This window comes from Abramis brama (assembly GCF_963993115.1).
Source record: "Abramis brama genome assembly, chromosome: 25".
Lineage (NCBI taxonomy): Eukaryota > Metazoa > Chordata > Actinopteri > Cypriniformes > Leuciscidae > Abramis > Abramis brama.
The window spans coordinates 12,346,892-12,370,462 of NC_139987.1; the positions used below are offsets into that span (position 1 = coordinate 12,346,892).

Genomic DNA, 23,571 nt, shown 5'->3' on the forward strand with positions numbered 1-23,571 from the left:
TTCCCGAGCACCTCATGAGGCTCAGAACAACACCTCGGTGTTGAACCGTCCGCTCTAGTAGTCAATGGACAGGAATGAGGATGCCCTGAAGACTCCATGGAGCTAGGACAGTGACCATGCATTCCGAGGAGGTGTGGGGATACAATACTAGGCCGAATGGAAGAATCCAGAACTGATGTGCTTTTCCCCCAAAAGCGGATCTCGGAAACTTCCTGTGATGGGGTTAGAAGGGAATGAGGAGTTAAGGAGCTTGTGGATCTATCACGACAGACCAGTCCTCGGAGCTGGTCTGACTGACAGTCGGAGTCTTGAATCTGAACCCCCTCGGAGGTTGATCCAGTACCCTGAGATCCGAAACAAGGCCTTACTCCCCTTCCCTCACAGGAACTATGAAGTACCGGCTGTAGAACCCGGGCTCCCGAACCCGAGGAAGAGCCCACCTTGAGGTTTCCTGTGTTAAGAGAGACTAGACTTCCTGTTCCAAGAACCGACCCTGCTCGGGGCTGGCAGACATGTGAACCGCCCTTAGTAGATAATATTTGTATATTAGCTCCACTGTAAGCAGGACCCCCTAGGCTATATTTTGAAGACCCCTCGGGGTGTCTAAATATGCCATCATGGGGACCAGTCCCTCGAGACTGGCCTCGGCTAAAAATTTTCAAATGGTTCCGGTGACCTGAAGCAGCTAACTGGCAGGAACTAACCGAAATATGCTCTCTACAGACCTCCTGAGAGGCAGCGAACTCGACAGGGCCGCAACGTTTTCGGGCAGATACTGCGATTTGTGTTCGCTGGAAGCCGATGTGTCCCGAAGCGCCATCGGCGGCGGGAAGCGAACATCGATTTCCTAAGGGCTGCATAAGGGGGCGAGACTCCTGTACTCGCTCTCCTGGGGGAACGCCCATAAGGGTCCGCGTGTTACGACAAGACCTCTTAGTAGAAGCCATCTTAGCCCGAGAGACAGTCCTCCGACCTGTCTTCGGTATAGAAGGCTTCATGCGAGAATGTTTCTTCTGGCCCCAAGCCTTATACGGGGGGGCACAAGAGGAAACCTTCTCAAAATATGAGGAGCTGGCGGCTGTCCCATGAGGCTGCCCCCTGGCAGCAACCCCATGAGACCTGGATTGACAACTGGGGATAGCTGATTGTCGCTCTGCCTCCTGAAGCCTCTCGACAACGGTTCTTGCCGCGTCGCCAAAGAGGCCAGAAGGCGAAAGGGGGGCATCGAGAAGGAAAGCCCTGTCTTTCTCCCCGATCCCCAAGCGATTAAGCCATAAATGTCTCTCTGAGACGACTAGTGCTGCCATAGAACGGCCAATAGCACGGGCCGTCTCTTTAATAATACGGAGAGATAAGTCAGCTACTCTACGAAATTCAGTAATACCGTTGAGTGAGACCTCCCAGTTATCATCCACCTCTTTGAGGAGGTCAGCCTGATATGCCTGTAATAACCCCATCGTGTGTAGGCATGCACCGGCTCGACCCACCGCCATATATGCTTTCCCTAACAAATTCGATGTACGAGATTTGGAGGGAAGTGTCTGAGCTATCAGGGGTGACGCAATGTCGGGGAGAAAATATTTCGCAAAATATTCCTCAACCCGAGGCATCACCACATAACCATTCTCATTAGATTCCCTAATGGATGAGTAAATATATACATGAGGGGAAAATAATTGAGATGAACATGGATTTTTCCACGATCTCGATACCAGAGTATGGAGATCAGTGAAAAAGGGAAGGCTCTGACACAAAGATTGTGACTGGGTCTGCAGGAAGCGCTCATCCATTTTATTTTTCTTAGTCGCTTCCTGCTTATTATATGGCCATTCAACATTTAATTTAACCACTGCCCTGGTCACAACCTCCAGCAACTCCTCAATAATGGGGATATGGGGTGGCGAATCCCCATATCCACGTGATTCAGTGTTGATAATATCTAACTCCTCGGAGCCAGATAAATCAAACGCTGTGTCTTTAACACGGTCGGAAGAAGCCGCAGCGCGGGCTTCCGAACCGTGCGCGAGACCAGTGGAGCTGGTTAATAAACACTGAGAAAGGGTCGCAACCGTCTCAGTATTATATGCCAGCCCCACGTGCGAATCCCATGCATACAAGCGGCGCGCTGCCTCAACAGACGCGGGACCTGATGCACTGGGAACGCGAGCCTGATCTAATTGATCGAACAAGCTCAAACGGGAGCGGAGCTCTTTCATAGATAGCTGAAAACAGTTTGCACAGACAGCGCCCTCGAGCACTGCCCGTGCATGCTCCACTCCCAGACAAACAACACAGAATGAGTGTGTGTCATCCTCGCTCAAATAGCGTGGGCAAGGGGACGCACACCGCCTGAGTCGTTTCTCTATATTCGCCATATATATTGAGATAGACAGACAACACCAAATAAGACAATACAGTCACACAGAACGCTTGCTGAAGACAGAAAGCTGATGCGGCTATGTTCCGTTGTCCTTTTATAGCTTCCGGATCACCGTCACATGCAACGTCACGAGTGACGAAAGACACAGCACCAATCAAGATTGGAGTAATTCCATTACAGACTTCAGACGCGTCATGCCGAGGGCATTCCCCAAAGTATCGAGTATCGATGCAGCGGGAGTTCCCTTTACGAAAGGGAACTATCCACAAGTCTCTGATACTGTACATAGTCACATGTCAAGCTTGTCAAAGAATGCGCGAAATAAATAATGTAAAAGAAATTGGTGTACGTGTGGATTTACTTTGAAATTTTCACTCAGAAATTGCTTGTACATTTCACAAATAATTACAAAGAAATGGCAAGAAACATGTTGAATTAAATGTGATTTTTTTTTTTCAATAGAAAGCCTAAAATAGAATTTTCTTGTAAAATGTACTCTGTATTATTTGCAACTTAGAAAAAATTTTTTTTACAGTGTAGCAAAACTTAACACCCTTGTGGTAGCACAATGGATGATAGACAGCTGAAAAGGTGGTTCTTCGACTGTTGTCCGGGACGCATCTATGTTTATCCTACTTCTTGACTTGGTTTTTAGTGTTCAGATCACAAATGTATATTATACCTGTACTAGAGTAAACCACACCACACAGTAATACCAGATGTAAATGTCAAACTCAAAAGAAAAGTGAAGATAAATCCAAAAATCCTGTCAACTTTCTCAAGGAAAAGTGTGATCCAATCTGTTTTTCCTCAGAGGAGAGCAGGACTGTAGCTGCTCAAATCAAAAGTATTTTTAGGTCATGTGAAGAGATGTTTCGCTAATTTGGCATTTAATAAATTATACTTTCCTCCTTCTAAATCCAAAAAAAAATAAAAAAGCTCTAGCTCCAGCTATGGCGCAAAACTAACTTGATGACACCTAAAAACAAACTAAGCACTGTTTGTTTCCAGCACATAACAGCTGTACTTCACTAGTATATTTAAAATGCCCCTATTTTAAAGGTTCCTATAATGTCTCCTGCAATAGGTTTACATGAATCCAAGTAGGGGGTTTCATTGGGATTGGGATCCCACGGGGCCCAAAGCAAATCTTGTGGGAGCGGGCGGTTTTGCCTTTGCTGTGGGTGGGAGTGAGGGGTCAAATACAGCGCGAGTCCCGCGGTCCCAGTCTCCGAATCACAGACGTGCTGATATACAGCCCTATAACACTCCTACTCGTGTGACATTGCTCATTTATATCATAGTATTTTTTTAAAACATTTTTTGAATAATTTTCAGAGAACTTGTTTACTTTAAGCACAATGAAAGAATAAATATTGTGCTGAAGCAGGCCTGGCTAAACCGTCTGCTGTTCTGATGGGTGTGTAACTGCAGGAATTAATGCGAGATTAGAGTGTTTTAACTCAGCAAGGGCGCAAAGAGGACAAACCTCTTGATTCCTCCTTGCTGATGCCTCTCTGCATAGAGTGCTATTATCTCCATTAAGAGCATTAAGCACACTGTCATCCATATACATGGAACACTCACATATACATATGAGCAATCTGGGTCAAATATTATAGCAGAAATATTCAGTTTATTCATAAAACCAAAGAAAGTTTGTTCAGTGTGATACTTTTTTTTTCTTTTATGAACAGAATGTTCAAAATGACAATATTTACTAGAAATAGAAACGTTTTGTAGCATTATAAATGTGTTTACTATTACTTTTGATCAATTTAACGCATCATTTCAGAATTTACATAATCCTTACAGACCCCAAACTTTTTAACCGGTTTCTTTATTGACATTTTCCTTACATTGGGTGTTATATACTTTTTATCCTCAGCTACTGAACTGTAGTTCTTTCACAGTGATTGTTGGACTCAATGGCTTGTTCGTCTGGTGTTCTGAAGGACGACCTTGTTTGGGTGATTTGATAGAGCTTCCAGTTCTTGAGAAATTGAACCAACAGAGTCCACTGGGAGTACTTGTTTGTTTACTTTATCTCTGACTTCTTTGGAATGCTCTTTCGTTTTCATTTTTCACAGCAATCTTGAATAATAATCTTCTAACCATGAGATGTCACTGAGAAAATGAAAGTTATTTTAACGATTTACAGGTAGATGTGTGTAAACCTCTTCAGGGACTGAATATTTATGCCAACAACACATTGTTTTTATTTATTCAGAATATGTGAACAAAAATAATTTTAATTAGTTTCCGTACTTGGAAAATAAAACATATTTCTCAAACAACGAAAAAAGAATATTCAGCCACTAATGAGGTAATAAAAGGTTTGAAAATACATAGTTTAAAATCAGAGATATTTCCAGAGTCATCTAGTCCACTAGTTAGATTAGATGAAGCACAATGGAATGGAACACAATGCAATGATCTCATGACGACATCTTAAATATGCAACATCCACAAATATCTGTTTGAATGAAGTCTATTCAAATTTGAATAAAAAAAGATGAGGTCATAATGCACAGAGCCACTAAACCTAAAGGGACATGGTTTTAAAAAAAAAAGAGAAAGATGGAGGAAACATTATTTGTCAACGCTTTTCCGTTCTCTAGCAAATGCAGTTCCCCTTAGAAACCTTTGTGTTCCCGCTCCCCCGAGAAACTTTGCGTTTCCTCACAAAAACTTTTGCGTTCCACCAAAAACTGCGTTCGCTCGCAAAGGGCTCAAAAGGTTTTGCGAGCGAACGCAAAGTTTCTCGGGAGAGCGGAAATGTTTTGCGAGCAAATGAAAATATTTCTTGGGGGAATGCAAAGGTTTTGCGAGTGAACGCAAAAGCATTGACTCATATTTCCTCCCATCTCATTTTTTTTTTCCACCACCATCTCCCTTTAGGTATGGAGCCCCTAAAGGGACATGGTGAAGAAGAAGAAAAATGAGAAGGGAGGAAAAATGTTTTGTTTAAACTTTCTCGAGGGAGCACAAAACATTTGCGAAAGAACGCAAAAGCATTGCCAAATAATTTTCCCTCCCATCGCATATTTTTCTTCTTCATCATGTCCCTTTAAGGGCTCCATACTTTAGGTGTTCTGTAATAATAACATCAAAATAGAGTGTTTTATATCTTGTAGACTGAAATGAGAAAATGTTCTTTCCCTCTCTCTGTCGCAGACGCCTGTATCACGTCATGATGCAAACAAGTTAACTTCTTCACCATCTAAATCGACCACGCACTTGTGCCCATGAAATATAAATTATTTTCTATTTCCAAACTCACTGAGTTCTGATGTTTATCAATAATACATCTGTCTGCCTCTCCGAGCTCAAAGATGTAACACTCGAGACGCTGCGAGAGCAGACAGGTCAGTGGTTCACTTTTCCAACCCTTTTCATTTTTACTTCTATGTTGAGCTGTATTCTTCAGGAGGAAACCGGATCACATTGCCCACTCTCACTCTTAGAGTTACACCCACTTACACAGAACATGAGCAAGGTTTTCAGCACAGTTTCCAGAGCTCTTTTATGTGCTCAAACCGGTGGTGTGAATGCCAAGACCTGCAGCATTCCCCAGAAAAAATAAATAAAAAAATGTCACAATACATATACAAGTGCATTTACAATGGCATTTAAAGGCTTTAAAATTGTAGACCACATGCACTACAAAGCAGGTTACGTCTCTGAACATTTTAACAGAAAACAGAAGCATAAACCCTAGTACAGAGTAGATCTGCCGGCAGTGTTCAGAAGTTATTTGTGAGAGGCCAACACTTCACACAGGAGATCAGATTCACTTTCACCCCATACCTCACGGTCCAGTGTTGTAGAGAATACTAACAAATGTTCCTCTATCCCTTTTCCACTAGTTCTTTCCCCTCACTCTGTCGATAAAGGTGTGTTAGAAAGAACAGAGTTGCCACTAGCTGAATTACATTATTGACTTGACGTGGCAGTGCAAAATGTCCGAGCAGCGAGCACCACTGCTGTTTGCCAATGATCAGAGCTCTGTTCTGTGCGAATCAAACAGCTATTGATTTGTCTTTTTGTATTCCTTGCACTCGTCTCACCTTCAGCCCTGTTCCCAGCAACACGCGCCTCTCAGACGAGGCGGATCCTGCGACGACAAACACGCAGATGTTTAATGGATAATCACTGTGCAATCACAACAGCGGCAGCAAACTATTTGCAAATTCCAGTCTGAGGTAAATACCAGCTAAATCAGAACGGCGACACAAGACTGAGTTCTTATCTACGTCATCTTATTATCTCCGTCAGCTCAGTTAATGACTAAATTAGCCCAGCTCTGAACCCAGAGTGAAGGCCCGCTGTAAGGCTCACGTTCGTCTCCCTCGAGACTCCAATGTAGATGTTATTTTCTCCTAATGAAGATGTGATTCTGGCACTTGGATGAAGGCTGGTGCATGGAGACCAGGCTGATCCACTTACCGAGTGCTACCCAATGTATGTCAGATAATCCGAAGCTCTTCGTTAACCGCAAATGAGCCTATTCCAACATCTGGGTCCCACTGGGAGTCTAACTTATTAGTGTCCGCTGAGTGTTAGTTCCAAGGAGGAGACATGCAATCAGCCTTATGAGCACCCATTGTGTGAGATCTTATGAGGAGATTACAAGAGCATTTGCTCAAATAAAGTGTTCAGTGGGGAAACTATATTGATTTGACCCTATATAAGCCACAATGCCAGAGATGTCTTATTAGTGAGAGATACCATCCTTTGTGGCTCCACCATTGGAGAAAGTGAAAGTCATCTTGGGTCATGTGTAACTGTCAAACGACATGTTTTTTTTTTTTTTTGTTGATATGTGTATTTATGTTTTTGTTATAAATTAATGTCAATTTGAGTTCATTCAATTTGAAACGGTTGTGATATTCAGAAGCAGATGTTTATAATGTATGCTCTTTGAGGTTTAAAGTTAGGGGTTCTTTAAGTAAGATTTACGTAGAGAACGTGATGTGTAATGTAATTTGATGTAATCTGCCTTTATATATTTCATAATGTTTATAGTGTTGTTTTATATTACTTTACGTGTAATGTGATGTGCTATTCATGATGTTGATTGTATTTGTCGTATTTCTGTTGCAACATTCACGTGCATTTCATCGGACATTGGCTCGAGAGACTTGTGAAGGACTGAGAAATGCATATTTTGAGTATATGTTTTTATTTCTTGTAGTTTTCACGGTGTCTACGGTGTTTACTGAAGAGAGAGAGATACAAAATAAACTACAAAGACATCTGTATGAAGCGTGGCCTTTATTTCATCAGACCAATGCAGCTATATCATGTGTGCTTTGATAACTTATCACATTAGAGCCTTGACATCACTGAATTTGAGCCAGTAAACCACTGTTTACGGATAAAATCGGCCCCTATACCCTCATTTACTATTCCCAACATTAGTCCACTAATATAATTCACTTTGAAGGAGAGAATGAAAACGAGTGAGCGAATTCAGACACAGAGGGCCCTATTTTAACGATCTGAAACGCAAGTGTCAAAACGCAAAGCGCAAGTAACTTTGTGGGCGGGTCTTGGCGCTGTTGCTATTATACCGGCGGGATAAATGACTCTTGCGCCAGGCGCAAATCTAAAATGGGTTGGTCTGAAGTAGCTTCATTATTCATAGGTGTGGTTTGGGCGTAACGTGAAATAAACCAATCAGAGCGTCATCTCACATTCCCTTTAAGAGCAGACGCGCTTTTTCCTTGGCGTATTTGCTATTATAACGGCGGATTTGCCAGGCGCGCGCCAGGAGCGCTTCACATCCGAGGAGACCGACGTTCTCGCCACGGCCGTAAAAGAGAGAGAAGTGACATTGGGGAGGGAGAAACACACCCAAATTAGCTTCGGTTAAACAGGTATATAATAATGTGGGTAAATGTGTAAGCTAGATCTATCTATCTATCTATCTATCTATCTATCTATCTATCTATCTATCTATCTATCTATCTATCTATCTATCTATCTATCTATCTATCTATCTATCTATCGTTTGTAATAATATGATTCGCAAAAATGAAAACTGCTGCTTCTGTGTAGATTGGAGAATCAAAGTGTATGCGCGTTGTGCACGCTATACATTATGGTCAAGCATGCGCCCTTAAAATAGCATAATGAACAACGCGCAACGCGCCACTGACTTTAGACTAGATTTTTTCTGGCCAGTGGCGCAATTGTTTTATGGAACAGTAAAATAGCACCAGGGATTGTTTGCGCCGGAACACGCCTCCTTTTTTGCGCTGAACCGCCCAGGGAGCGCAAGTTCATTCCCTAGTTTAGCAACGTGCTTCTGTGGAGGGAAAAGCGCGGAGAAAAGCTGCCAGAGTGCGCCGGAAGGGCTGCCGCTTTTGTGTAGTTTGAGCTTGCTGTTTAATAATTATTTGAAACTCAGCAAACTGGCAGCTCCAGTAAGATTTATCTTGAACTATGTCATTGAAATGTATAAACCTTAATTAAACAATTTAATAATCAATTAAAGGACCAGTGGTTGGACCAGCGGTTTGGAAAATGGATAGATGGATGATTCAGCTGCGGGCCGGGCGCCATCAGGAATTCATTCGGCGCGACTCTCACAGTGCATTATGGGTAATCTCTAGCCATTGAGTGTACATTGGTTGTACACTCGTTATTGCGGTGCATTATGGCATTGAAGGAGTGCACTTGATAACGTTTTGAACACCACTACAAATGGCTGTCCCCTAAAATAGTGCCCAATTTAAGAGTATAGGGGGTGACTTTTGACACAGCCAATAAGAAGAGTGGTAAACTGAATTCTACCAGTCATAAAATTGTTTGTGACTGGTCTTATAAAACAGCATTTTTGATTAGGTATTAATTAAAAATAGATCAATCCAAAATGAATGTTTAAAGGAAAATGTGTTGAAAATTAGCCTATACGCTGTCAATTCATCAAATAAGCAGTTTATTCAGTGTAAAATAAAGTAACTGCAACGGAGCTTTAAACATTTTTCTGCTAATCTTGAAGGCTTGCCTTAAAGTGGCTTTGACACAATTAAGCACAACGGAGGACTTAAAATAAACTGAAAAAATTTAATAATATTTATTTACAAATATATGTTAATTATCTTTTAATGTGAACAGTGCATATATCACTAGAAGTTGCAAATGGATTCAGGAAAAAAAAGAGCAATTTAAAAATTGTTGCATGTTTTGTTATAAATTCATTTGATTATAATTTTAAATATGTCTGTTTATTTGACTATTTGAAACATAAATTACAATATCGTTTATAAATTAATAAACTGTTATCTGATTTTGAATTAAATAAATACATAATTATAATTATGACAATGCATTATAAAATGAAATGTGTTATTCTCTTACACAAATTGCTCAAGTCATTCAATTAAATGTTTGTTTATGTCTATTAACAATCTGTTAATAATAATAATAATAATAATAATCACATACATATAAATGTCATACATATAAATGTATGGGCCTCTGTAAAAAGAGATATATCAGGTCTTTGAGCGAGAAAACTCTCAGGGTCATTCTTTTGCTTTCAGCAATCGAGACTTCTCATGAACTGTTCAGTGATTCACCGACCTTCTAACACTTCAAGAATCAGCAAAAGCATGTTGATAATTTCATCATAATCCATATTGAATGTGGGTCACAAAGAGAGGCCATGTATATGCATACACAAATGGTCTCACCACAGCTCATGATAAAGCATGCTGATTTACATATTCAGGCAGAGATTCATATGTCTGAGACACTTTCATGGAGATAAAACTCAATCAAAGCCTTTTTTGACTAATTGCTGTCTATCACTGAATCCTCAATGTAAATGTGTCCAGCCACAAGGATTCTCAGTAATTGGCACCATTGAATAGAAGGCCTCGTCAGGCAAGGAGGCTTTATTTCCCTACAGACGGCTCATCTGTTGCTATAGTTTCAACACAACTAGCTGCCTCTTCTTAAGGCTGAGGAAAAAAACACAGGCAGTGTCCCTGAGGATGTCTTCTGAAGACGACAGGAAAAAAACAAATATGTTTGCTCTGTCGGAGCCGGGACGACTCATATAAAAGTCAAAGGCTCTCAAGGATTCAAAAGACCAAAAATGAATACTTTGATAAGCCGACACAGTCCACTATTTTTTTTCATCAATGTGGCTGATTCTCTAGACAAAGCCACTAGGCAAAGCTAACACCTATAGTGTGGAAATAAAAGGAGGAGAGACTTTAGAAAGCCACACATAACAAATTCAAACAGAAATCTAGATTTATCAACATTTCAGAAGTCAATAACCAACCAATGAAATTCTCGATTCATGAACCACAATTTCACAACTAACTTTCACGATTCTCAATACCATTTTCAATACCTCAAAAACAGTTTAAAACAGTTAAAAGTTAATGTGAATCTGAAAAAAAAAAAAATCATAATATAATTATTATTTGTTCAAAGCAATTAAAAAAAAGTGATGTAGCCACTAACTTAAAGTGAAAAACATTTTTAAATTAGTGTAAGCTTTTAATTAACTCTGATCATTGTTCTGAATCAGATCCAAATGTAGTCTTTGACAAAAGCGTGATTTTCTCAGCTTTTTGCTCAAAATGTTGTTTTTTTTAATGTTTTTTTTTTTAATGAAACTTAACCATATTCAATTGTTGATAAAAAAAAGGAATGCAAGAAGCTAGAATAATTTTTTGTTTTGTTTTTAAAGCAGAGCGTCTGTTATATCTTTTGACATATTGCATTTTCAGATATTCATACAACAAAATATTCTGGGGGCCATGCAACTTTTGTGAAAATGATCAAAAATGCTGGCGGTGGCTTGCAACTTTTTTTTAAAAGCGTTGGTGGGGAAAAAGTTAAAAAAGTTTAAAGTGTTAATTTCAACAGCAGTATCAAAATAAAGACCAAATAAACTAATTACAAGGAGACACAATATTAACAACATTATAGATAGTGGCACATGTATATTATTTTGTGCTCAAGTTCTTGTCCCTGTGTTTTGGTGTGACCTATTTCTATTTGTTATCAGTTTTGCTGCCACTTGTTTGTTACTATGGTTCCTGATTAGTCCTCACCTGTTTGTTGTTCTGTTGATTTGGGTATTTAAGCCCTCGGTTTCTTCATTCCTTTGTCTTGCTTTGATGTTATGTTGATAGTGTTATGCTAGTGTGTAACTCTGTTCATTAAAACTCCTTTTGTTTCACTTCCTCTCGTCTTTTGGATTATCTACACAGCAAGTGTGACAGATAGAAGCAGGTCAATTAGTTTAGATTTATGCTGCAAGAACTACTACACACATCCACATATTGTTCATTTGTTTAAACTTACTTAAACTAAACAACATTAAAGAGACAGTTTGCCAGAAAATCAAAATTCTGTAGCTAAATAAAATAAGCGCATCCAAAGTTTTAGTGCACGCCATGTGAGTGAAAGGGATCTTCATCCTCACAATTCCTTATTTAACAATTCACTTCAGCTAATGCCCTGTGCCATGTCTCCAAAGGTGGCAACAAACTAACTAAATGGAAATGGAAATCAATGCTTCATCATGACATAATTAGAGGGGAACAAAGCCACGGGAGTTAAATGAGGACGTGATAGGTCAAATGCTCAATTGAGGAATAAAGATCATTGATATTCAGGTTTGTCAAACGCCTCATCATCGCGTCTGGTCGCCTCCCACAAATTGCTGGAAAACACGGCGGTTGCTGTTTAATGGCCTCAGGGGATGCAGTCAAACAAATGGAGCACGAATGTCACACTGGGTGCATGCATCCAACAATTAAATACTAAAATCATAATCAAAACACTGGTGATGAGTGAGTAGAACATATAGGGCGAGCCTGAAAATGTCACGTTATTTAAGACAGAGTTCAAGCGTTGACCTTGCCTTGATACAGGCAGTTATAATTGCATTTGAGCTTTGTAAAGGAAATTGAAACAGATCTCTGTTGATGTTTAGACCACTGGGTGAAGTCTCATTACATGGCTATTATAATTCATAAGGAGAGCAGGCTTAAAGGAGTGTTTGAGAGATTAGTTAATGACACCAGGCACTTCGGACCGCACTGATCCGTAATAAACTGACTGAACGGAAATCTGGAGCCATTAATGATGTTGATGTGCCCATTTCCCAAAGTTCCCCAAGGCAATGTCTGGTATGGTAGCATTGCCCTTCGGAAATAATAAAATGAATAAAGGAATTAAACAATGTTTGAACAAAGCTGCACAGTTACAACACCCTAGTAGATTAGTAGACTATTAAGTTAGGGTTGTGTGTAGGGTTTGGGTTAGTAGAATAAGTTAACATGTACTTGCAAAGTCTGTTGGTGTATCATCAAAATAAAGTGTTAGCAGATATCAAGCAGACAGTCTACTGATACTCTAATGAAAGTAAGTTGATGTGTAGTTGCAAAATTACTTAGTAGTATGCCTTAAGTAGACAATCGAAATAAAGTGTTACCCTATTTTCATTCCAGAAGTTAAAAGTACACTTTCAAATAGTGTGTAAGTAAATGAAATATCACCATGATTCCTGGATTTTAGTTAAGAGTGAACTGAGCCACTACAATTTTGTACAAGTGGTTGTGGCTTCTATATCACTAGCTCTTACAAAATAACCTTAAAATTATTGACTCTTCACTATGCTTCGCCCCCTTGGTTACTGTCACTCACTCACACAAGCTTTGCAGAATTGGAGATTTCCATGAAGAGCATTATTTACAGAAAAACACTCATAAAGTAATACAAACATGATTATGAATGATTATTCTAACGTGACCTAGAATAAACCATGTATTTCAAAACAAATTAATCTTTAAGGGGAAGAAAAAAACTGCAGTGTTATTTTAGTATTATATATGAAGAGTGCAGATGCAAAAGCCTCTAAGTGACCTATTAATTGTCATTTAAGTGATACTGAACTTAAATATACGAGCTTGATAAAAATGATCATTCTAGAAGAAGATTTCAAATGGCACTTAGAGGCTTTTGCATCTGAACTCTTCATATATATATATATATATATATATATATATATATATATATATATATATATATATATATATATACATATATATATATATATATATACATATATTAAAATAACACTGCAATATTTGTTTATTTTTAATATTTTATTATATTCAATATTTAGAAGTTTTTCCCCCCTTAAAGATGAATTAAAACTGCAAAGATTGCAGTGTTATATATATATATATATATATATATATATAATAAAAAAAATACTAAAATAACACTGCAATCTCTGCATTTTTTTTCCCTTAAAGATTCATTTGTTTTGAAATACATGGTTTATTCTAGGTCACGTTAGAATAATCATTCATAATCATGTTTATATTTAATATATATGCCGTATTAAATGATTTTCAGTTTTCATTTTTAGTAATTTTAGTAATTTTGTTGTGCTTCTGTAATTTTTTTTTCTCAATATTTGTATTTATTTTTATTTCAACTGATGTATTTTTTTTTTTAAATGACATTGATGTAGGTGAACAAAACTGTTCCTAGCATTTCTACAACCCAGCTATGAACTTTTTAATCACTAAAGTGACCTGAATCAATATGTAAATGAAAAAGTATGTGAGCATAAAGTAAATGTAACATTATGTGAGCAAACCTGCTAATATTATGTGCTTTAGAAAACAATGTTTCAGCATATTTTTGGTTAATATATACAAAGTTATGTCATGAACCTCTAGATGGCGCAGTCTTAACTCTTATCTGCTTGCAATCACATCTTTCTCTATAGGGCACAGCTGAATGGTTCCAGCTGTATCAGTAGCTAATGAGCTCACTGCTCAACCTTCAAATACTTGGTCAGCATTTGCTGTAGCAGTTACCGCATGCTTTAAGAAACCCTCCACCTTCCCCAGCTCCACCTGTATAAATCTGCTATGGGTAATTCAAGTACGCTATATTGTACAGCAGCAGCATGTCTTACTTGTTCACAGTACTGACAGTACTGGCAGTAGCAGCAATAACTTAAGCAGCAGCAGCAAGACCGAACATATATTCCACCAAGACCAAACATATCAACACTGTCATATCTATTACCATGCCAAACACCCCGAGAGTTGTCATGACAGAACTGTAAGAATCTCCTTAAAATTATTCAAACACACAAATACTGCAAACTTACTTTATAAAAGAGTGAAATGTGACCTGATAAAATGAGCAAGGCAACAGCAAGGTAGGATAATTCAGTATTGTTTTTTAGGCCGTGCTTAATGAAGAGAATTTATGATGAATAACAGTATTATATTTACAAGACAAAATATGCATTTCCACATTAAATTGTATCAAGCTATTTGGTTTTTGTAAATAAAGTATTAACTTATTTACAGTGAAAACAAGTGAGCATTCCCTGAAGCCCCTATGCGACTCATTCATCATTTGTTGATATTAATTTAAATACTTCCTTGTTAGTTGTTATTAGTCATGTACCTCAGGGTGTATCTTATGTCAGACAGTTAATGTTTGTTTCATTATATTTGTTTTGTGCATTACCCTAATGTTGTTCTGCATTTGTTTATAATTACAAACTGTAAAATATACAGTACGGTATACCAAATGTCATGCAGTGGCGGCACATATGCTGTCATTTCACTCTTACTGTACAGTTCTGGCAAAACACAGCTGGTTTTATACAGTAAATTTAACAGCTTTTTTTTTCACCTACAGGATACAAATCATGCATCATGTTACATAAAGTGAGAAAAAAACTCCATGTTTTACCAAACAGGGAAAAAAGCAATTGCATAATTGCCTGCATTGCCTGTCTCAGCACTTAAACACAAACATAATTTGGTGGGTGATATTTTCTTGAACTCTGCCGTAATGTTTTTAAAAGGGTTTAGTTGCTATGGTGAAGTGAAGGTGACGAGAAGAGATAAAAGAAAGAAAAAAAGAGAGAACTAATGTAATTTCAGTAGCGTTTCCTTTGAGTGATGTGTGTTGTAATGGGGCGGTAATTGAAGAGGCCAGCTCTGAATCAATAGCAAAGCAGAGCATGCGGCATGAATCAGCCAAATCGTCCTTTATGACACGGCCACCGGTCTTCATAATGAACGAGCAGCGATGCTTAAATTGGCAACTGATTTCAGCTGTTACGGATACAGAGTACGCCTGCGGTGTATGAAAGTACGATATGTATTGTACACAAATAGGGTAAATGAATAGAAAAGAGAAATAGAAACCACAAAAGAAATCCCCACACGAGGCGTTTCTCCTACATTCTGCGACAGAGAGCAGAAGGGATGTACAGTACTGAAAATCTAGCCCAGACTGCTGGTGGTTCATATTAAGCCTATGTAAACAGTATTTGTCTTTCTTTTTGGAACATGAGCTGCGAATGAACACAATGCATTGTTATGATGAAGTTTAATGCAGTTAGCTCCTGTTCTGTGAGCTTTCTCATCCAAAACTTCCGTCTGTTGATATCATGTGTTCCTCCAAATCTATTTAGGAACAGGTGGCTGCTGTTAAATCAGCATCTCATCCTCTCTGACTGGCAGACACCAATCAGAAGACAAATTAAATGAGACTACGTGCGCAGTGAGAGTTAGGCCATCCGTAGCGGGTCAGTTTTGTCATCCCTTCCTTGACTGGTCATCTCTGGGTTTGATCAACTTATTGCCAAGGTGAGAAAAAAACAGGCTGTTAAACATGAATCCCTTTTAGACTTTTGACTATCAGCGTTTCAATATTTAACATTTGAATTGACATGACATGCTTGGCGAAATTTCTTGGCCGTAATCTAGTTATTTCAATAGGGATCTGCAGGATTGAAGTTCACCACACAGAATTCTCTCATGTTCAAGTTGGTCAGACGAATTTGAATTAATTGGTTTGAAAGTGACTTCTGTGAACGGACCTTTTTTTGCCTGCAAAATTTAGCTCAAATTTTGTTACACGACTGCACCTTTAGAGAGTTTTACATTATGCAAATGACTTTAATGTTATGCAAATCATACTAGCAACCAATAACAACTCAATGTCAGAGTGAATGCTCCATAGCTCCCAGAAGTAGCCAACCAATCAGACTGAAATGTGAATGTATGTAAATCAGATGTAGATTTCATCTGAATATGTTCATATACTATTATTTATCCATCTCCCAAGGACATCAAGGAGGCTGATCTCTCTGTTATCTTCAGAACAGGAAAATGTCTCTGCTTGCGCAGCTTATAAACCAGAACTTTAAGACTGGAGATATCTAATTAAAACGGGAAGCAAGATCTGTGACTGAATCATATATCAGCCTTCGGATCTAAGAGTGGTTGTTTCATTGGGCCAGTGGCTAATGGTGACCCTGGGTTGGACTTTCACTCAAGCGTGAGGGGGTAGAGAGTGAGAACACATTTTTTTTGCCCCTTCAGATATAATTGGGAAGATAATTCGCCACGGGTGCCAGTCCACTTGGCCTTGCCGGGGTAATTGCTCCACATTAGTCATCTGCTCAAAACTGAAAACTAGGCTCATACATTTTCAGAACATATAAAAGCCCGAGTTTGTGGTGGGTGCTGTTTGATGGGCCAATGGCAGACGAATCACGAACACATGACTCAAATGAGCAGATGCATTTTAGTGAATCTAAAACAGAGGATAACCAGTGCGGTCCAATTCATAAACAAACAGGCTGGTGCTTTTAATAAAATTCAAAAAGACTAAAACTCAGAAGGTATCATTTGAAATCATTGAAATCATTTGAGTGGTTACTGAATCAATATTAGGTTATTATTATTTTCAGTGACTGAATATTTTAAAGGAGAACTCCGTTTTTAACATTAAAAGATGTTCCGAGAACATTAAAAAAGCTCAGAGAACAATTTTAACATTAAACTCATTTTTTTGTACATTTGGAGTGCGACAAAAATCGGTGTTGCCTACACCGTGTTATCCTCTTTTTAAAATTTGCACCCTGTTGACTTAAATTGGGCAAGTTTTAAAGCTGCTTTTAGGTTGCTTCAAATCACGGAGTAAATGCATCTGAGTCGAGCTGATAAATGGTCCGTGTGGCGCAGTTCAAATGAGTAACATGGTTTCGTTCCGCTTTTTATCACCCAGCCCTACTTTCCACAGACATAATGATTTTTTATAGGCCTACTGTACGAACTGTATATTCTGTCCCCTAAGCCTAACCCTAACCCTAACCCTACCCATCACAGAAAAATTTCAGCATTTTTACATTTTCAAAAATACATCACTTAGTATGATTTATAAGCTGTTTTCCTCATGGGAAAAAAAAAAAAAAAAAAAAAAAAATCCCATAAAGTAAGATTTACCATGACCACACACACAGCCACATTCACAAACACACATATAGGCTCTCTCACCTCACTAATAACTTCCTGAGGAGTAATAGCCTCTCTGAAAGATTTACAAAATGAGATATCTCTTTATGTCTCAATTGCCGCTCTTTATCTATCCATCCATCGCTCTGTCGTTCCCCTCCATACAAGCATGCCACTAATCTTAAGCTAAATATGTGAGCAAAATGAATTACAGGTGTCATCTTGGAGCTTAAGACCCATGTATTCCTCATCTAGAGTACGGTTCCATCAACAGATCACACTGATGCCTCAAAAATGTCTAACTACAGTTCATCATACACCACCTGCTAATAATTCACACTCTGAGAAAGAGGTATTAGTTGCTACATCGCTTATATACTGCTTCTGTGTGCGGTGTGAAACAGAGTGTTACGTAAGATTGGTTCACATGAAAGATGATGCTTATCTTGTGATGTGAATCTCCTCACAACTGCATCCGAGCCCTTTCTGTCCTCACCAGCAGGGGCTCGCAGCTAAAACACTAAAACAGCACGTCTCAAACATGAGCTCTCCAGCGCTCAAACGTTGGGCTCAGCAGGTCAATACCAAGAGCTCTTACCTGTCAAGACAAAAGAGAAAGAAGAAAAACCCGTAAGATTCACAGTCAGGCACATTTATGATAATTATGAAGGTTTTACTACAAACTAGGGTTGCATCAATACCAACACTGAGGAATAAAACTGGGGCTGTCAATAGATTTAATAATTCAATGTCAATAATTCACAATTAAGCTATTTTAATCTTAATTCTAACTATTATAAATGTTCTTTTTCATATTATCCATTTCTAAAACTGCAAAAAGGCAGGAAATGCACACATTGTACTATAAAAAAAACAATCCAATAAAAATATTTCCACATAGATAGATACAGTAAGTAGTTATAAAAATTCAAAATCTGTTGAGGTATCTTAAATATCCGACAGACAGACAGATAAGATGAAACCTGAACAATGAAACCTGGTTCATTTTAATAAATCACTCAAAAAGGCTTAAACACAGAAGTTACACTATGAATCGGTCAATCCTTCACTAATGCATTCATTTTAATAACCACACTGCCAAACTGTGCAGAATTACAACATTGTTGTCAAGGTCAGGTACAAAATTTTACCAGTAGGTGCAACCCCTTACAAACAGAAATTTGAAATTGGAGTAATTTGTATTAAAAAATAATCAAATAAAATTCCACTCTCAAAAAGTATTTCTGCTAAATGCTTTTGCCGTTTAGTGCATTCCAATATGTCTGCTCTTTGTGTATGTGTGTGTATTTGTATGAGTAGCATAGCAAACACACACTGTGCTCTCCGGGGCCGCTTTAGCCCTCAGGACAGTCCTCGTACAGCACTCCTGCTGCGGTCACTCTGTGGAAATGGTGAATAATGACCCTGGATTCGGTGCTGTTATCACAAAAACCTCCCCTTCTCGGCATGATTATAGGCTGTTCCCCTCGCCCCAACAGCAGACATTAAAAAGAAGCGTGCAGCCTCTTAATGAACAGTGACTGTCACAGCGGCCCGTGCATCCAAAGAGCATGCTAACCCTACGGCTGCTCAACAATCCTCCCCGCCAGGCTGTCAGTACGCCTGAGACCTTATAAGCGCCACTTTTTTTTTCAATACATAACGTCACATTAAAGCTTTGTAGGGCGAATGGTACCCACACTTATCAGGACTTGGCACGCCAGCTAGCGGGAAGCCTCCGGACACGGAGGACACCTATGGCATGCATTTTTAATGCGCTCATAACTGCCACCCAAAGCCACGGAGTGGGTCTGGTCTTCTGCTAAGCTGAAGATTTACAGCCCTACCTTCCGTTCCCATGCTGGAAATAACTGCTTTAACATAATCCATAAAGAAACACCAATAAAGGCAAAGTGGTAGCCTGCATTCTATTACATATGCATTTGCCTGTAAAATTTTGTTATTTTCATTGGTTGCAGTAAGAGGGATGATGGGTTATTTAAAAAGCAAAACAAACATTAAAACAGATATAAATATATTATGATCAAAAATAATCATCTTTATTATTTTAAACCAAAAGAACCTAATATATTACTTAGAAAAATATAAAAATGGCAAAATGTACATTCACAAAACAAGTACACCAATAACTACCAAATGGTATGATAGCCATAATTAAATTAACATGATGATGATTTAATTATTATTTTTTTAAATATTTTTGGAAAAAATAATTCTTTGCTCTTCTGAAATGAAATATTATATATATATTTTTTTTAATTATGGTTATGATACCACAGTGTACCTATGATGAAAATTAACATATGACCACACATTTTTACATAAATACCTAGAATAATGAGCAAGTGTAGGAAATATGACAGCACAGTAAGCACACAGATGCCAGCCAAACATAACAGAGGTTATTTACATATAAAAGTCTTAAAGGAACAGATCACCTAATAATAACTCGCTTTGTATTCCACAGCCATTCAGTTTTTGAAAGACTTGAAAGTGGAAAAATGATCAATTATGAATTAATATGAAAAACATATAATTATAAAATAAATTTAAAATATTGATAAAAATAGTTTTTTTTTTAAAAAACATCTGAAAAATGAAAAAATAATCTAAGGGTCAGAGAGAGGGTGGAAAATGGTCATGTAAAACTAAATCACAAAGTTTGAACAGCAACTGATATATATAAGTGTGCTTCAGGCAAAATAACAAAATGCTACAAAAGGGTAGCATATGGCCCTTTAAAAGTAACAGGGAGAGGATAATCTGCAGTTTGTGCACGATGTCCTTCTCCTGGCTTTGCGGATAGCTTTGGGTATATCGATCGAAGGGTGTTTTTAGATGTTTGGGAGCAGGCTGTGAGGAGCCTATGAAAGGTTATGTGGTGGAAAAGGTCTCGACACTAGAGTGGAGCTGCAGGTTTGTTTAGCTATGCTCGTTCTGAATGCTAAAATAAGAGGGGAGGCTGCAGCATTCCTGGAGTCACTATCAGTGCTGTCAGACTCGAGGCACTGCTGGAACTCTCAAAGTGTCTGTGCAACACAAGCCAATACGCAGCAAAAACAAGCACACGGCTACATGCATATACACATGATAGCTAAAATTCAAACTTCAAATACTTAGTTAAAATGGTTTGATGTGCAATTCTATCCCACCTCTACAGAAGTATTGCAGCAAAATCCTGTGAAAGTACTGCAATGAGCACGCTAAATCTTTAGAGATTTTCCCATTTTCTGACTTCATCCAGAGTCAAGCCAGGCACACTTAACATGAATTCATCAGCATGAACTGTGTTATAAGCAGGGGTGCACATGACTTGTTTGGTCTCAAGGGAGCACCTGAAGATTCTGCTTGGTACTCACACTTTACACGGCACACTTATCCTACAAGCTGTAGTCATCACTTTCTTCCGGACAGCTCCTCACTATAACACTTTGTTCACTGTAGAAATTAAATATAGGTTCAAGCTGTATTTTTATTTATTTTATATTAACATTAATGACAGACAACAGCAGGCATATTAAGCTGCTGTCACTTTAAGACCGAATGCACGGAGCTAATATACTGACACACATCCGGTTACTTTTTCAACTGTTCACTTATAACATAACTGAGAGAATACTTGCCGAGACGGGTACTTTGACAGAATTTTGTGTGTATGTGTCCGTTCAAGCACAAGTAAATGTAAAAGCGGAATCAATTCGGTGTTCCAGCGCTGTCTGAAACGCGTCTCTCTCTCTCGCACGCGCTCTCTGCTGTGTAAAAAGCTAGATTGTGAGTTAAAAAAAAAAAGCTAGAAGTTAATGATTGTGTGTTCAAATTTTGCATTTGGTAAAAATGTGCAGAAAAGTTGTGTAAAAGCTATTATTAAAAAAAATAAAATAATAAGTGTGATACACCATGGCGAGATGTACTCAATTTGGCTGTCAATGAAAAAACAACATGGAGCAGCAGTCACTGTTAGTCAAAAAACAAAGCAAAAGAATACCTAGGGATTTACAGTGGAGAGTGTTACAGGGTGATGGCATTGCAGTTAATGCTTTTGTCTCTTTGATAAATTCTGATATTACTGAAGTTTGTCCTTTTTGTTTGCAAAACAAAATGTGTTTATGCATTGTTAAAGGTTGAAACCTTTTTTTTAAATAAATTGGAGAAGAATTTCCTTTAATGTGATTTTTCAATGAAAATGTTGATTTGTGGTTTTAAATATGTAGAAAAAATCATCTGACATCTCAATTGTTGTCTCAATTTCTTGTTAGGTCAAGCAAAAATGACAATTTATACCACTAGAAACGAAACAGAGAAAAAAAGCAATACGTCTGTAACAGTTTAGAAGCTGCTCTTGTAAAACTAGTACAATCTAGGATTTTGATTTATTATTATAGATTAATACATAATATTTTATGTAAGTATAAATGTGATCCTTTATGAAATTGTTGAAGAAGAGTTGTATTTTTTACTTTGTGTTAAGGTGATTCTTATTTTATTTTAATATCAAATGGGTCATGTTTGTTGAGTTTGTGTTATTTTTTTTATTTTTTTAATGTAAATTGTAATAAAAACAAGTTTTGAAAATCAAATCTCTCTCTCTCTCTCTCTGGCAGTGTGAATGGTTCTGAAAGGCTGAATGAAGACAGTGATAATAAGTGCAGGATATGCGCTGCTGATAACTTGCTACTTGGCTATAGTTTCTATTATATTCTGCTGTTAAATCAAATATGTGTAGTGCTGCAGGTGTAAAAGTGTGTGCAAAAAGAGTTTTTGTGACTGATTCTTCATCTACAGCACTTTTCTCCATTCATAATTTTCAAACATATTTCATTACTTTATCAGTGCTTGATAATTTAAAAAAAGGCCTGCAGAAAATGTGAAATGGATTAATAGAACTAAACAAACAGAGAGTTTTCTCTTGGTATTACAGACGTCCTTTCTATAGGAGGCTTCTAGGATGCTAATCATTCTGCATCGCCCCCTGTGGCTCAGTGTGGGCGTTGCATGATATTAGCATGCACACAATGAGCCAAAATAAATCTCTTGCCTGCCCTGTGTAACACCCTATAGGTATTAGAGCAGTGTAGTTGTGAGCCCTCTAGAGACAGACAGACTGTGAGGTACTGGGTGAAAGACATTCTGAGAACTGAAATTGCTTTCTTATAAGACTCAAAGCAAGTAGCTTTGGAAAAATAACTACAATCAATGTGAAGAAGTCTGTGAGCTGTAATCTCACAAGTAAAATATGTGTGCTCAATCCCGAAGAGCAGAGAAGTCATACTGAGTCTCATTTATCAATCTAACGTAGAAAAGAGCGCAGAAATCATCTTACGACAGGGTTCACGTGTGATTCATGAAACATTTGTATGCTGCTGCCAATCATACATAAATGTACGAATGATCGTACGTTGATAAATGTGGCGGCTGAAAACAATCATCGTTTGAATATCACACCCCCTAAAAATTCACGGTCTAGAAGCCTTGCCTCATAGAGTTTACGACATGAAGAAACGTAACCCGGCCAAGAAGAGGAAGTAATCTTACTCTTAATTATCTTACTCTAAAAACACCTGTTAACCTTGTAATTTCAAACAATTAAATTCATTTATATAAATATATAAAATACCAGTAACTCAAACAAAACACTTATAAACATTATAAACACTTTATTACACAGCTCTGTGGAATACTTGATTCTGATTGGTCAATCATACCATCTAGCGGTGCATTATTCCCCGATAACAACCGCTGAAAACATATAACGCAGGCTCATCCGAGTTACTGAAGTCAGCAGCGCTATATGCTTCCTAGGAACGTTTTTTCTTCGTTTAAGTTTTGTCCCTTAAATGTCCATCTAGT

At 38.1% G+C, this 23,571-nt stretch overlaps 1 protein-coding gene across 6 annotated transcripts in view; it reads right to left on the minus strand.

Moving 5' to 3' along the window:
- cadm2a (cell adhesion molecule 2a) overlaps positions 1-23,571 on the minus strand; it is a 467,971-nt gene that overhangs the window by 245,831 nt on the left and 198,569 nt on the right. The window contains exon 1 of one of the 6 annotated variants that reach the window (XM_084104982.1): positions 11,464-11,688. The exons of the other annotated variants lie outside the window; for them this stretch is intronic. The gene's annotated coding sequence lies outside the window, so the exon portion shown is untranslated. Of the gene's footprint in view, positions 1-11,463; positions 11,689-23,571 lie in introns of those variants that run through there. 6 annotated transcript variants of the gene reach the window in all.